The sequence below is a fragment of the Felis catus genome, chromosome B4, assembly GCF_018350175.1.
Source record: "Felis catus isolate Fca126 chromosome B4, F.catus_Fca126_mat1.0, whole genome shotgun sequence".
Lineage (NCBI taxonomy): Eukaryota > Metazoa > Chordata > Mammalia > Carnivora > Felidae > Felis > Felis catus.
In genome coordinates, this window is record NC_058374.1 from 105,349,867 (window position 1) to 105,364,182 (window position 14,316).

General features: G+C 38.2%; 1 protein-coding gene and 1 pseudogene across 12 annotated transcripts in view; one reads left to right on the plus strand and one right to left on the minus strand.

Moving 5' to 3' along the window:
• METTL25 (methyltransferase like 25) overlaps window positions 1-14,316 on the plus strand; it is a 160,897-nt gene that overhangs the window by 102,315 nt on the left and 44,266 nt on the right. The gene's annotated exons all lie outside the window — the stretch shown is intronic.
• LOC102902387 lies at window positions 4,395-7,647 on the minus strand (annotated as a pseudogene).

Consider the following 14,316-nt stretch of genomic DNA (forward strand, 5'->3'; position numbering starts at 1 on the left):
ACCAGTTGTTCATTTACTCCCCAGTTACTTTATTATTTACAGCCATTAGACTGTTAATAATCAAACCCCTCCTCTATAAAATAACTGTTCAAAAGCACTTCTAACTCATGATTTAAGATCAAAGGAGGTAATATACGTAAAATACTGAGCACAATGTTTTTACATAGTAAATGCAAACAGAAGTTTTAGTTCATTTAGTTTTTATATATAGTTTTATTATATGTTATAAATGTTATATATGTTAGTATACTTTTATATTAATATTATAATTAATAATATTGAGTTTTATGTATATTTTTATTCTGATCTTTGTATATGTTCTACTAGTAATAACACAATTGATAATGACTCTTGTCAATATTTTTATTTAGTTACCAAAGGTCCTTCTAGTCTTACATAAATGAATGACAATAATTTTTGTCCTAGTCATTTTATTTCTGGGTATTTATTTATTTATTTATTTGTAATTCATTCTTGAGCAGGGGGAGGGGTAGAGGGGGGAGAGAGAGAGAGAGAGAGAGAGAGAGAGAGAGAGAGAGAGAGAGAGAATCCCAAGCAGGCTCCGCACTGTCAGCACTGCCAACCATGGGGCTCAAATTCACGAACCATGAGATCATGACCTGAGTCAAAATGAAGAGTCCGACGCTTAACTAACTGAGCCACCCAGGTGCCCTTTATTTCTGAGTGTTTCTTTTTTTAATGTTTTTGGGGCACCTGGGTGGCTCAGTGGGTTGAGCGTCTGACTTCGGCTCAGGTCATGATCTCACGGTCTGTGAGTTCGAGCCCCACATCAGGCTCTAAGCTGTCAGCACAGAACCTGCTTCAGATTCTGTGTCTCCCTCTCTCTCTGCCATTGCCCCACTCATGCTCTGTCTCTCTCTCTCTCAAAAATAAATAAAGATTTTAAAAAGTGTTTTTAATAAGTCAGACAGGTTTTCCTTCCAGTTAGTCTTATTTAGTATATCTTTGTTCCATGTCTCAATTTTATGTCTTGCAGTAATGTCAAGCACACAAACCAAAGCGTTATTTTCACAGATGGAGAGCTAAGTTTTTACTTAAACTAAAAATATATTAAAAATAAAAATAAAAAAAATAAACTAAAAATATATTACCCTTTGCCAAAAACTAAGTAGCAAAAATCCAGAAAGAATGTTACTTATCCTTGTTGATAGCTTTCTCTTCCCAGGTTTGTCTTTAATAATAACCATAGTAAATGTTCCTTGATATGTTCCTTATTATATTACAGAAAGGAATATTAATAATAGCTAATAGTTACTAAGCACTTGTTATGTGGTAGTTATATGCTAAGAACAACACAACATTATCTCATTTACTCTTCACAAAAACACTTATGGTAGATACTATAATTATTACGAATGTAAAGATCTAGAAAGAGAGGTGTCAAAAAAGAGAAGTCATTTTGCCAAAGTCAAAGCAATTAGTGGAGGTGGAACTTGAACACAGATTCAGCTAACGTCAAAACCTCAAGTGTTAACCGCCACTATATTGAGAAATGAAAGTAAAAACAAAAGAAACAAAGACTAATGTAGATAAGTATCACCATGTAAAATCAGTCTTAAATTATTCCTTGTATGAGTTAATAAAGGCAATAATAGTGCCCCACTGATTTTCTCCTAAAACTATTTAAGCTCATTAAGAACAAATATATCAGATAAAATGGGTTGGAAGATGAAAAGGAACAAGAAACCCAAGCTGGAGGACTTAGAGGGAAGAAGGTATAGAGCAAAACAGTAAGGTATTTAAAAGGATACACTGGTGAAAGGAAGCAAATAGATGAGTACATGTTTTGTGGGTGGGAGGTTGATTTTAATTTTAAGCAAGAGGAATGAGAAAGTTGTATCTGTCAGATCAGACTAGTTGGAAAGGATAAACCAAAATTAGGTTTTTGACCCAGTACAAATTCCTATTATTTTTCTCCCACATAATCAAGTATCGATGCTCAAACTAAAGTTTTGACAGTAAGCACAATGAAAAGAGATTTGTGTATGGTTTCATTTTAAAAATGAAATGAGGGGCGCCTGGGTGGCTCAGTCAGTTAAGTGTCCGACTTCGGCTCAGGTCGTGATCTCATGGTCCGTGAGTTCGAGCCCCGCATCGGGCTCTGTGCTGACAGCTCAGAGCCTGGAGCCTGTTTCAGATTCTGTGTCTCCCTCTCTCTGACCCTCCCCCGTTTATGCTCTGTCTCTCTCTGTCTCAAAAATAAATAAAGGTTAAAAAAAATGAAATGAATTTTCACATGATAGTCTAAACACTGAAAAGTATCAAAACAATTTAAGTTTAAAAAATTAAGGGGGGCCAGGATGGCTCAGTAGGTTAAGTGTCCGACTCTTGATCTCGACTCAGGTCATGATCTCACAGTTGTGGGATCGAGCCCTATGTTGGCTCCGCACTGGGTGTGGAATCTGCTTACGACTCTCTCTTCGTCTCCCCCTCTCCCCTGCTGTCTCTCTCTCTCTCTCAAAATTTAAAAGAAAGTAAAAAAAAAAGTTTAAGATATTGAATATACCATAATATCTAATAATTTATTGATAAACTTATATATATATATATATATATATAATTGGAAGTGTGAATGCATTGATGTTTTTCTAAACTTTTAAAGCAAATCTCTTCATATTCAAAACTATGTAAGCAAGTAAAGTGTCTAGAAAATCTCTTTTAACATGCTCTGGATACATTTTTAGTTATAAGAAATCATGTTAAATGTATGGAAGTAAACAGAAAACATTCCCAGACAAATTATCATTTCAAAGAAGGCCAAAGCTGCATATGCTGGATATGTAAGTGGCTCATACACAGCTTAAAAGCTTAGCCCATAATTCCGATAGTCAGTTGTGAGAGACCGCATTGGCATTTTCTCTCAGAGCAGGATTTGGCAGCACTACTGACATTCGGGTGTCTTTGTTGTGGGGGGCTGTCCTGTGCCTTGAAGGATGTCTAGCAGCATCCCTTACCTCTACTCATTAAATGTCAGTGGTAGAACCCTAATGGTATAAAGAGTCTCTAGACATTCATTGCCAAAAATTCCCGGGGGTGGGTGGGGGGGCGGTGCAAAATCCTCACTTCTCATCACCCCCATTGAGGCCCACTGTGTCCGAGCATTTGTCGTCTTAGTGATTCAATTTGCAGTCATCTAACATTTCTATTATAAACCCCATATATTTTTTAAATGCATTTTAGATGTTACACCGAGAAACATGAGGGAAAGTGGGGAAGAAGCAATGATTCTGTTCTTATATTTTGAACACGTTTTATTCAAAACAGTACCCCGCCTTGATCTTTCATTTTGTTTCACTCTAATCATTTATAGGTGATATAACTTCAGCCCAGTATAAAATATAGGTCTATTTAAGCAGAGTGTTTAGATTCCATAGTAAAGTTAAGCCTAACTCTGTAACTACTCAAAACCGTAAATTGTGGCAGAACATCAGCTACAGTAAGTCTACTGTTTATAATTAATGAATTTCTTAGAATGAAACATTACAGTAAATTTCTTGTAGCGTTCAATTACTTGTTTATAAAAGAAGTATTTTAATAGGACTTTAAAACTGTCTAAAATATTAACATCCTAATGATTAGCTTTACCTAAATCTTAAAAAGATTTGGTATTCTCAAACTTTATCTTCTGTACCAAACTTGGGCATCTCACCAAATTTCAGAAAATTTTAAAATTGTCTTTTTTTTTAATATTTATTTATTTTTGAGACAGAGAGAGAGAAGGAGAGAAAGAAAGAGGGGGTGGGGAGGGGCAGAGAGAGAGGAGACACAGAATCCAAAGCAGGCTCCAGGCTCCGAGCTATCAGTACAGAGTCTTAACACAGGACTCATACTCACGAATCGCAAGACCATGATCTAAGCTGAAGTCGACACTTAACCGACTGAGCCACCCAGACACCCCTCAAAATTGTCTTTAAGTTTTCTCGATTTCTTCATGGTCCATAGCATTTTGCCTTCTTTTGTCAACTGACATTACTTTTCTGCCTTCCTGTCTCTCTCCCCCAGTTTATATTGCATGCACACAAATGCACAATTGCACACACACACTATATCTTTTGGATTTCAAAAGCATCAGTACTGGTATCATTTGCTAGACAAGGAATAAACTGGAGTATTTGTTTATGAGAAGAGAGAAATAAAAGGAGCTTATGTTCTAGAGTTTGTGTGTTATATAATGAGTACAAAAATAAATGAAGTTAATTTCAGATACTGAAAAGTGGAAAAAAAAAGACAATAAAAACTGATGATTTGATGGGGATGGTGTAGTGTTGAGTGGGCAGAGTTGAAAACTACTAAGCTAAAACCTTAATGGAAGTAAATAAAGGATAATTTGTGTATTTTTTAATGGATAAATTATTAAGTTCTTTTTGAGAAATTTAGAACAACAATGTGTAAGGACAAACTCCATTCCTGGGAGAAAACACAGAGTGGAGATAGCCCTGAAGCTGAGGAACAGCTTTGATTTTTGGCAGACTTTGCAAGTCCACAGCTTTCTGATCAACCTTGCACTGCTGTGTAATCTCATATTTCTCCTTCTCTGTGTTGAAGATCTCACCTTCCTGGTGTCTGAGTTTACACAGCTTCTTCTTCTAGAAGTAAACATCAGTGAGATGTTTTGGGTTTTCATACTGCTGGTATCAGTTTTGGTGGAGGTGGCGATGACAAATGTCAGGTGTGTTCTATGCAGAGGAACTTGATGGAGGGCCAGAGGTCAAGTCACAAGTGGCAAACCACTGCTCATTTGCTTAACGAAAACTACCCTCTTGCCTGTGTGGTACCCAGTGAGGATGATCAAAATGAGTGATGCTACCTCGCAGTTTTCTCACTAGCTACCTGAAAGATTTTTTTGCCGTGGCTCAACAGCTTTCAAGGCACATCTTCTGTAGGATAATACCTAGGCATTTTACAACATATAACTACTTGGGTACTACCATTCTTGTCACCACCAACTAGTTTTCTGACAGCAGGAAGAGTCTTCTCCTTTTTCTTCTCAACCTTGGATTTAGTGCTGAATACTTCCTCTTATACATGGCCTTTCTGGAATACATAGCCGATCAAGAATATCTGCCAATTCCTCTGACCAGGGCAGGGTTTTGGTGGGGCTTCCCCTTCTTTGGCATTTTAGCCTTGAGGCTACCCTTCTTTTTTTTTTTTTTTAATGTTTATTTTTGAGAGAGAGAGATACAGACTGCGAGTGGGGGAGGCTCAGACAGAGAGAGAGAGAGAGAGAGAGAGAATCTGAAGCAGGCTCCAGGCCCTGAGCTGTCAGCACAGAGCCCATCGCAGGGCTTGAACCCATGAACTGTGAGATCATGACCTAAACCTAAATCAAGAGTCAGACATTTAACCAGCTGAGTCACCCAGGTGCCCCTCTAAGATGGCAAAGGGCAATAAAGGATAATTTAGAAAAATATTCTTAGATATGTTTCCACAGTGGGTCAGCAAAAGGAAAACTTTTGAGACCAAAACATTTAGTTGTTCATCAAAAACCATTTATTTTGAAAAATCTCCAATGTGTCAAAAACAGTGTAAACTCTGGGGCTACAAAGATAATTAAAATATAACCCTTTTAAGAAGAAAATAATTATGGGGCAATTGGGTGGCTCTGTCAGTTGAGCCTCCAGCTTCAACTCAGGTCATGATCTCATGGTTTGTGAGTTCCCACATTGGGCTCACTGCTGTCAGCTCAGAGACCTCTTGGGATCCTCTGTCCCCCTCTCTCTGCCCTTCCCCCACTTACACTCTTTCAAAAATAAATAAACATTAAAAAAAAGAAAACAATTACAATATAGCATGAACCTACAACAATAGACACATGTATAAACTAGTGTGGAGGCATAGAGAAAGGAGTGACTCACTCTGCCTGTGTAGATTTCACGAACAACATGTGGTACCTTAGCTTGGTCTTAAAGGATGCAGAGGAGTTCATCAAGCAGACAAGGTGTGAAGGTAGGGAGCAATGAATTAATTGTAGGTATGCAGGGGTGGGTATGCTTCTTCAAAAATACACAGATGTGAGAAACCTGATTCTGAACTCAGCAGTGCTGGAGCACAAAGCAAGCAGGAGAGGCAGAAGTGAGAGATGAGGCTATAGGAGTGAGCACATGTGGAGAGGCCAGGTAAACTTATTTTTGGGTGTTAAATCAGGGATTAATCCAAGGTAAGAATAATCACCAGGTGGTTTAAATACAGGTGAGAGGACAGGAATTGTTCCATAGGAAAGCCAACAACAAATGTAGGGAGCTCATGAGCTCTTCCATGTTGTAATATGTCTCTAAGTGATATTGAACTGCTTTGACATGTGCATTATGCCCATAAGTAAATCCTGGCTGCTTTTTGCAACCACCATGGTAATAATTGATTCACAGGAGAATCATCAAGGCATTAAAGCCATTGGGTAAGATGTTTATGGGGGAACAGGATATTTACACAGACTCACATTACCTTCCACAGATTTTTTATTCATTTCAAAAAGTAGATAAACCTTCAAAGTTAGCATCACCAATAATGAACAAACTGACATTGTCCAACCCATCAGGCGATGCATTGGAAAGGATACAGCATCACTTATGTAATATTCCTGCCAAAAATGAATAACTTGAATCTACTCATGAGAAAACACTCAGACAACTAGACTTTTCAAAATATGTCCGTATCAGATAGTAAAGGAAACCATGAACCATCAAGGAAAAGGCACCCTACTGAATGGGAAAAGATACTCACAAATGATATATCTGGTAAGGAGTTAACATCCAAAATATATAAAGAACTCATACAACTCAATATCAAAAAAAAAAACTGATTAAAAAATGGGCAGAGGGCCTGAACAGATTTTTTTCAAAGAAAACATACTGATGGCCAATAGTCACATAAAATGATGCTCGATGTCACTAACCATCAGGGAAATACAAATTAAAACCACAAGGAAATATCACCTCATACCTGTCAAAATAAGTAATATCAAAAACACAAGAAATAAAAAGTATTGGTGAGGAGGTGTAGAAAAGGGAAGCCTCATGCACTGTTGTTAGGAATGTAAACTGGTGCAGACACTCTGGAAAACAATATGGAGTTTACTCAAAAAATTAAAAATAGAACTACCATACAATCCAGCAATTCCACTGCTAGGTATTTATCTGGAAAAAGAAAAAAACAAAAACATGAATTCAAAAAGATGTACACACCGCTGTTCCTCATAGCATTATTTATAGTAGCCAAGATGTGAAAATAACCTAAATGTCCATAAAGAGATGAATGGATACAGAAGATATGGTGTGTGTGTGTGTGTGTGTGTGTGTGTGTGTGTGTGTGTGTGTGTATGTGTATCATTCAGCCGTAAAAGAGAATGAAATCTTGCCATTTACAACATGAATGATCTAGAGAGTATTATGTTAAGTAAAATAAGTCAAACAGAGAAAGATAAATACCTTATGATTTCACTTATATGTGGAATCTAAAAAACAAAGAAAACAAAAACAGAAACAGATTCAGAGACACAGAAAACAAATTGGCAGTTGCCAGAGGGAAAGGGAGCAGGGGATGCACAAACTAGTTGAAGGAAATTAAGAGGTGCAACTATAACAGCTTTGTATGGTGACAGATGGTAACTGGACTTACTGTGGTAACCATTTTTAATGTGTATAAATGTTAAATTAGTATGTTGTACACCTGAAACTAATACCATATTGTGTGTCAATTATTCTCCAATTAAAAACTGTATATATCAATTTCATAAAAGACAAGACTTGAGGAACTGTTCCAGATTAAATGGGAGTCAAGATACAATGTCCTATCCCAGATGGGATTCTTAAAAAGGTGGAGTGGTAGGAGAGTCCATAAAAGGATTATTAGGACAAATGGTAAAATTTTAATATAGAATATGTAATAGACAACAATATTGGATCAATGTTTAATGAATTTGATTATTCTAGTTATGTAAGAGCATATCTTATTCCTAGGATCTACTTGCTGAAGCATTTAGGGGTGAAGGGTCATGACATCTGTAATTTACTTTCAAATGGATCAGCAATAATAATAATAATAATAATAATAATAAATGGATGGTTAAAACGAATATGGCAAAATAGTAATGATTAGTGAATTTAAGTAATAGGTATATAGATGTTCGTTGCACTTTCTGCAGCTTTAATTAAAAAAAAAAATTGGAAACCCAAATCCACCAAACCCAAAGGAAATGAACCTTACACAAAGTAAATACAACAAAAGGTTTTGGAGAATTAAAAATATAGCCTGTATTAATACTGAGAAGGGTAGGAGCCAATTAGAGAAGTTAGACTTCTTCTGGGAAAGGACAGAAATTGTTTCAGGTCTTTTTAGAGGCCTTTACCAGATGCTGTCCTCAGAGATGCTGTGGCCCAGCCTAGGCCTGCCTATCAGTCTCATACAAGTGTATTTTGTGCTGCCACTAACCTTGACCCCTGCTGACTGTGACTCGCCTGCCAAAGCTGCCAGCCGCCAGCTGTCAAAAGCCACATTTGGGCAGATTCCTCACTTACCAATCAATCCATCCTCTTGCCTTGCATAAATATTAATCATTGTTCACATTTTATAATTATAATTCTACATCTTAGGAAAACAGTACAGTAAGCACGTAAAATATCAGTAGTTTATATTCAGATCATCTTTTCTAATGCTTCTTTGTAGAAAAGTGCTCTACGTTAGAATTCATACCTTAATGAACTTGATTTTTTTCCTATTGGAAAATAGGTGTGAAGGATCCCATTTTAATAATACTTTTCTTAAGTGTCATGGCAGACCATCTCTTTACTATTTGTTTATATAGAATTGTCAGCAGTCAAAATTACCACAGAGTAAAGTTTGTTGTATAATCATTTTATATGCCAAGTTCTTCCAGTTCATGGATGCTCAATTTATTTAGTAAACTGTGGCTTTTTAAAATAATAATAATAATAATAATAATAATAATAATAATAATAAGGAAGGAAAGAAGGGAAAAGCTCAGAACAAAATTAATTGGAAGGTTATTCCAAAATTTCAGTGCACTTTGGGAGAAAAAGAAAAATCATAGATTAGTGATTTGAAGATCACTTTTCTGGGAACTATGTTGTAAATTATTTCTCTTTCCAGAAACTCAGTAGTGCTTATCTCTCATACCAGGACCTAAGAGTCCTGAAGAATTCATTTCCTTGCAAGAATGTCATTTGTCTGTGTATTATATCTAGCAGTATACATTGATGTTGTATGTGACAGGATTCTAGGGCTTTAACTGAGTACTTTGTTCAAGTGCTTGAGCGGCTCAAATACTGCCTCCTTAGGAAAATTTTGGCCCTGCTTATGGGCACATGGGTGGTTCCTTTCATGCAGTCATGCAGTTCCTTTCAAGCACTAATGAGTTTGGGGAGCTTTAAAGAGTCCTGTTTAGAAATCAGAAAGTGCATGAGCTTTTTCCAAATGTGAATCCTGACATGTTATGGGACCTCAGAAGTCTAATGGCAGCAAATAAAACCAAAAGGAAGGATTTGTCCAGAACACTACTCAAATCCTTGCCTTTGCCCCTGGTGCCCTGATGTCATCACTATCTTCCAACACAGCTTCATCTTCAGGCTTCAAATTTCTAGTTTTCCCCTTTGTTCAGTGTTTAATGTTTTGGTTTTTTTTTTTTTTTTTTTTTTCCTGCCCATGAGCGAGAGATCATGCTACTTGTCTATTACATTTTTTGGGTTCTAAGAATGTTCTAATTCTTAATGATAAAACCCCAACCCTTACCTATTATGCCTTCTAATTTTATCTGAGTTAAGCCTCATCACTTCAGAATGTGATTTTGAATCCCCCAACAGCTGCACTTGAATTACCTGTAGTATCTCATGAATGTCCCATGATTTCTTGGTCTTGCCTCAGTAACAGCAAATGACTGTCTACTAAACCCACTCCCTCCTTTTTATTTTATTTTATTTTATTTTATTTTATTTTATTTTGTTATTTTATTTTATTTTATTTTATTTCATTTCATTTCATTTCATTTTATTGTATTTTATTATTATTTTTATTCTCAAGATAGTTAAGATACAGTGTTGTCTTGGCTTTAGGAGTAGAACCCAGTGAGTGATTTCATCGCTTACATATAACACCCACTGTTCATCCCAACAAGTGCCCTCCTTAATGCCCGTCACCTACTTACCCCACCCTCCACCCCCATCAGTCCTCAGTTTTGTGTATTTAAGTCTCTTATGGTTTGCCTCCCTCTCTGTTTTTATCGTATTTTTCCTTCCCTTCCCCTATGATCATCTGTTGTTTCTCAAATTCCACATATGAGTGAAATCATGTGATATCTTTCTCTGACTCACTTATTTCGCATAGCATAATACCCTCCAGTTCCATCCATGTTTTTGCAAATGTCAAGATTTCATTTTTCATCACTGAGTAGTATTCCATTATATATATATATATATATATATATATATATATATATATATATACCACAACTTCTTTATCCATTCATCAGTTGATGGACATTTAGACTCTTTCCATAACTTAGCTATTGTTGATAGTGCTGTTATAAACATTGAGGTACATGTGCCCCTTTGAATTTGCATTTTTGTATCCTTTGGATAAATTCCTAGTAGTGCTATTGGTGCATCGTATGGTAGTTCTATTTTTAATTTTTTGAGGAACCTCCACACTGTTTTCCAGAGTGGCTTCACCAGTTTGCATTCCCACCAACAGTGCAATAGGGTTCCCCTTTCTCCACATCATCGCCAACATCTGTTGTTTCCAGAGTTATTAATTTTAGCTATTCTGACTGGTGTGAGGTGGTATCTCATTGTGGTTTTGATTTGTATTTCCCTAATGATGAGGGATATTGAGCATCTTTTCATGTGTGTGTTGGCCATCTGGATATCTTCTCTGGAAAAGTGTCTTTTCATGTCTTCTGCCCATTTCTTCACTGGATTGTCTGTTTTTTTGGGTATTGAGTTTGGGTATAAAGTTCTTTCTTTATAGATTTTGGATACTAACCCTTTATCTGATATATCATTTTCAAATATCTTCTCCCATTCTGTCGGTTGCCTTTTAGTTTTGTTGATTGTTTCCTTGGCTGTGCAGAAGCTTTTTATCTTGATGAGGTCCCAAAAGTACATTTTTACTTTTGTTTCCCTTGCCTTCAGAGACATGTCAAGTAAGAAGTTGCTGTGACTGAGATCAAAGAGATTGCTCCTTGTTTTCTCCTGTAGGATTTAGAAGGTTTTGAAAGACCTAAATATGAGAGAGGAAACCACTCCTTACTTTTATTGCACACACTATCCATGCAAATTCTAGATTCCCCAGCCCCATCTCTTGTTTTGTTATTTTTTATTTGAGTCTCATTGACACACAATGTGATCTCACTCTCAAATGTACAACATAGTGATTCAACTTCTTTATACATTGTGCTGTGTTCACTACAGGTGTACCTGCCACTTGTCATCATTGACTACGTTCCTTATACTGTGCCTTTTATTCCAGTGACTTCTTTTTTTAATTTATTTCTATTGTTTTAAGTTTACCATTTTTTTTTTTTGAGAGAGAGAGAGTGAGAGAAAGAGTTCACGAGCAGGGGAGGGCAGAGAGAGAGGGAGAGAATCCAAGCAGGCTCAGCACTATTAGTGCAGAGCCTGATGTGGAACTCAAACTCACAAAACATGAGACCATGACCTGAGCCAAGATCAAGAGTTGGACACTTAACCAACTGAGCTACCCAGGCGCCCCTATTCCAGGGACTTCATGCCATAACTGGAAGCCTGTATCTCCCACTTCTCTTTACCTGTTTTGCCCATCCCCCCATGCCCTCTGGCAGCCATCAGTTCTCTATATTTTATAGGTCTGATTCTGCATCTTGTGTGTTTATTCAATTGTTTTTTTAGAGTCCACATATGGGTAAAATCACATAGTATTTTTCTTTTTCAGTCTGACTTATTTCACTTAGTGTAATACACTCTAGATCCATACATGTTGTCATAAATCATTAAAGAACTATATTCCCGGTGATGAGGAAGATGGCGGCATAGGAGGATGCTGGGCTCACAGCGCGTCCTGCTGATCACTTAGATTCCACCTACACCTGCCTAAATAACCCAGAAAAACGCCAGAGGATTAGCAGAACAGAGTCTCCGGAGCCAAGCGCAGACGAGAGGCCCACAGAAGAGGGTAGGAAGGGCGGCGAGACAGTGCACGCTCCACGGACTGGCGGGAGGCAGCCAGGGTGGAGGGGCAGCCTGCCGGCCAAGCAGAGCCCCCAAGTCTGGCTGGCAAAAGCGGAGGGGCCGAATGGACTGTGTTCCCACAGCAAGCGCAACTTAGCGTCTGGGAAGTCAAAAGTTAACAGCTCTGCTCGGAAAGCGGGAAGGCTGGAGGACAAAGGGAGGGAGAGTTGCTGAGCCCCCGGATGACAGAGCTCTGTTTGGCAGGGAACAAAGGCGCTCACCAGCGCCATCTCCCCCGCCCATCCCCCAGCCAAAATCACAAAGGGAACCAGTTCCTGCCAGGGAACTTGCTCGCTCTGCGCAAACACCCAACTCTGTGCTTCTGTGGAGCCAAACCTCCGGCAGTAGATCTGACTCCCTCCCGCTGCCACAGGGCCCCTCCTGAAGTGGATCACCTAAGGAGAAGCGAGCTAAGCCTGCCCCTCCTGCCCCCGTGCACCTTGCCTTCTCACCCCAGCTAATACGCCAGATCCCCAGCACCACAAGCCTGGCAGTGTGCAAGTAGCCCAGACAGGCCACGCCACCCCACAGTGAATCCCACCCCTAGGAGAGGGGAAGAGAAGGCACACACCAGTCTGACTGTGGCCCCAGTGGTGGGCTGGGGGCAGACATCAGGTCTGACTGCGGCCCCGCCCACCAACTCCAGTTATACACCACAGCACAGGGGAAGTGCCCTGCAGGTCCGCACCACTCCAGGGACTATCCAAAATGACCAAACGGAAGAATTCCGCTCAAAAGAATCTCCGGGAAATAACAACAGCCAATGAACTGATCAAAAAGGATTTAAATAATATAACAGAAAGTGAATTTAGAATAATAGTCATAAAATTAATCGCTGGGCTTGAAAACAGTATAGAGGACAGCAGAGAATCTCTTGCTACAGAGATCAAGGGACTAAGGAACAGTCACGAGGAGCTGAAAAACACTTTAAACGAAATACAAAACAAAATGGCAACAACGACGGCTCGGATTGAAGAGGCAGAGGAGAGAATAGGTGAACTAGAAGATAAAGTTATGGAAAAAGAGGAAGCTGAGAAAAAGAGAGATAAAAAAAATCCAGGAGCATGAGGGGAAAATTAGAGAACTAAGTGATACACTAAAAAAAAATAATATACACATAATTGGTATCCCAGAGGAGGAAGAGAGAAGGAAAGGTGCTGAAGGGGTACTTGAATTCACCCTACTAACGAATGAGTGGGTCAACCAGGCAATTAGAGAAGAAATTAAAAAATACATGGAAACAAACGAAAATGAAAATACAACAATCCAGATGCTTTGGGATGCAGCGAAGGCAGTCCTGAGAGGAAAATACATCGCAATCCAGGCCTATCTCAAGAAACAAGAAAAATCCCAAATACAAAATCTAACAGCACACCTAAAGGAATTAGAAGCAGAACAGCAAAGGCAGCCTAAACCCAGCAGAAGAAGAGAAATAATAAAGATCAGAGCAGAAATAAACAATATAGAATCTAAAAAAACTGTAGAGCAGATCAACGAAACCAAGAGTTGGTTTTTTGAAAAAATAAACAAAACTGACAAACCTCTAGCCAGGCTTCTCAAAAAGAAAAAGGAGATGACACAAATAGATAAAATCATGAATGAAAATGGAATTATTACAACCAATCCCTCAGAGATACAAACAATTATCAGGGAATACTATGAAAAATTATATGCCAACAAATTGGACAACCTGGAAGAAATGGACAAATTCCTGAATACCCACACTCTTCCAAAACTCAATCAGGAGGAAATAGAAAGCTTGAACAGACCCATAACCAGCGAAGAAATTGAATCGGTTATCAAAAATCTCCCAACAAATAAGAGTCCAGGACCAGATGGCTTCCCAGGGGAGTTCTGCCAGACGTTTAAAGCAGAAATAATACCTATCCTTCTCAAGCTATTCCAAGAAATAGAAAGGGAAGGAAAACTTCCAGACTCATTCGATGAAGCCAGTATTACTTTCATTCCCAAACCAGACAGAGACCCAGTAATAAAAGAGAACTACAGGCCAATATCCCTGATGAATATGGATGCAAAAATTCTCAATAAGATACTAGCAAATCGAATTCAACAGCATATA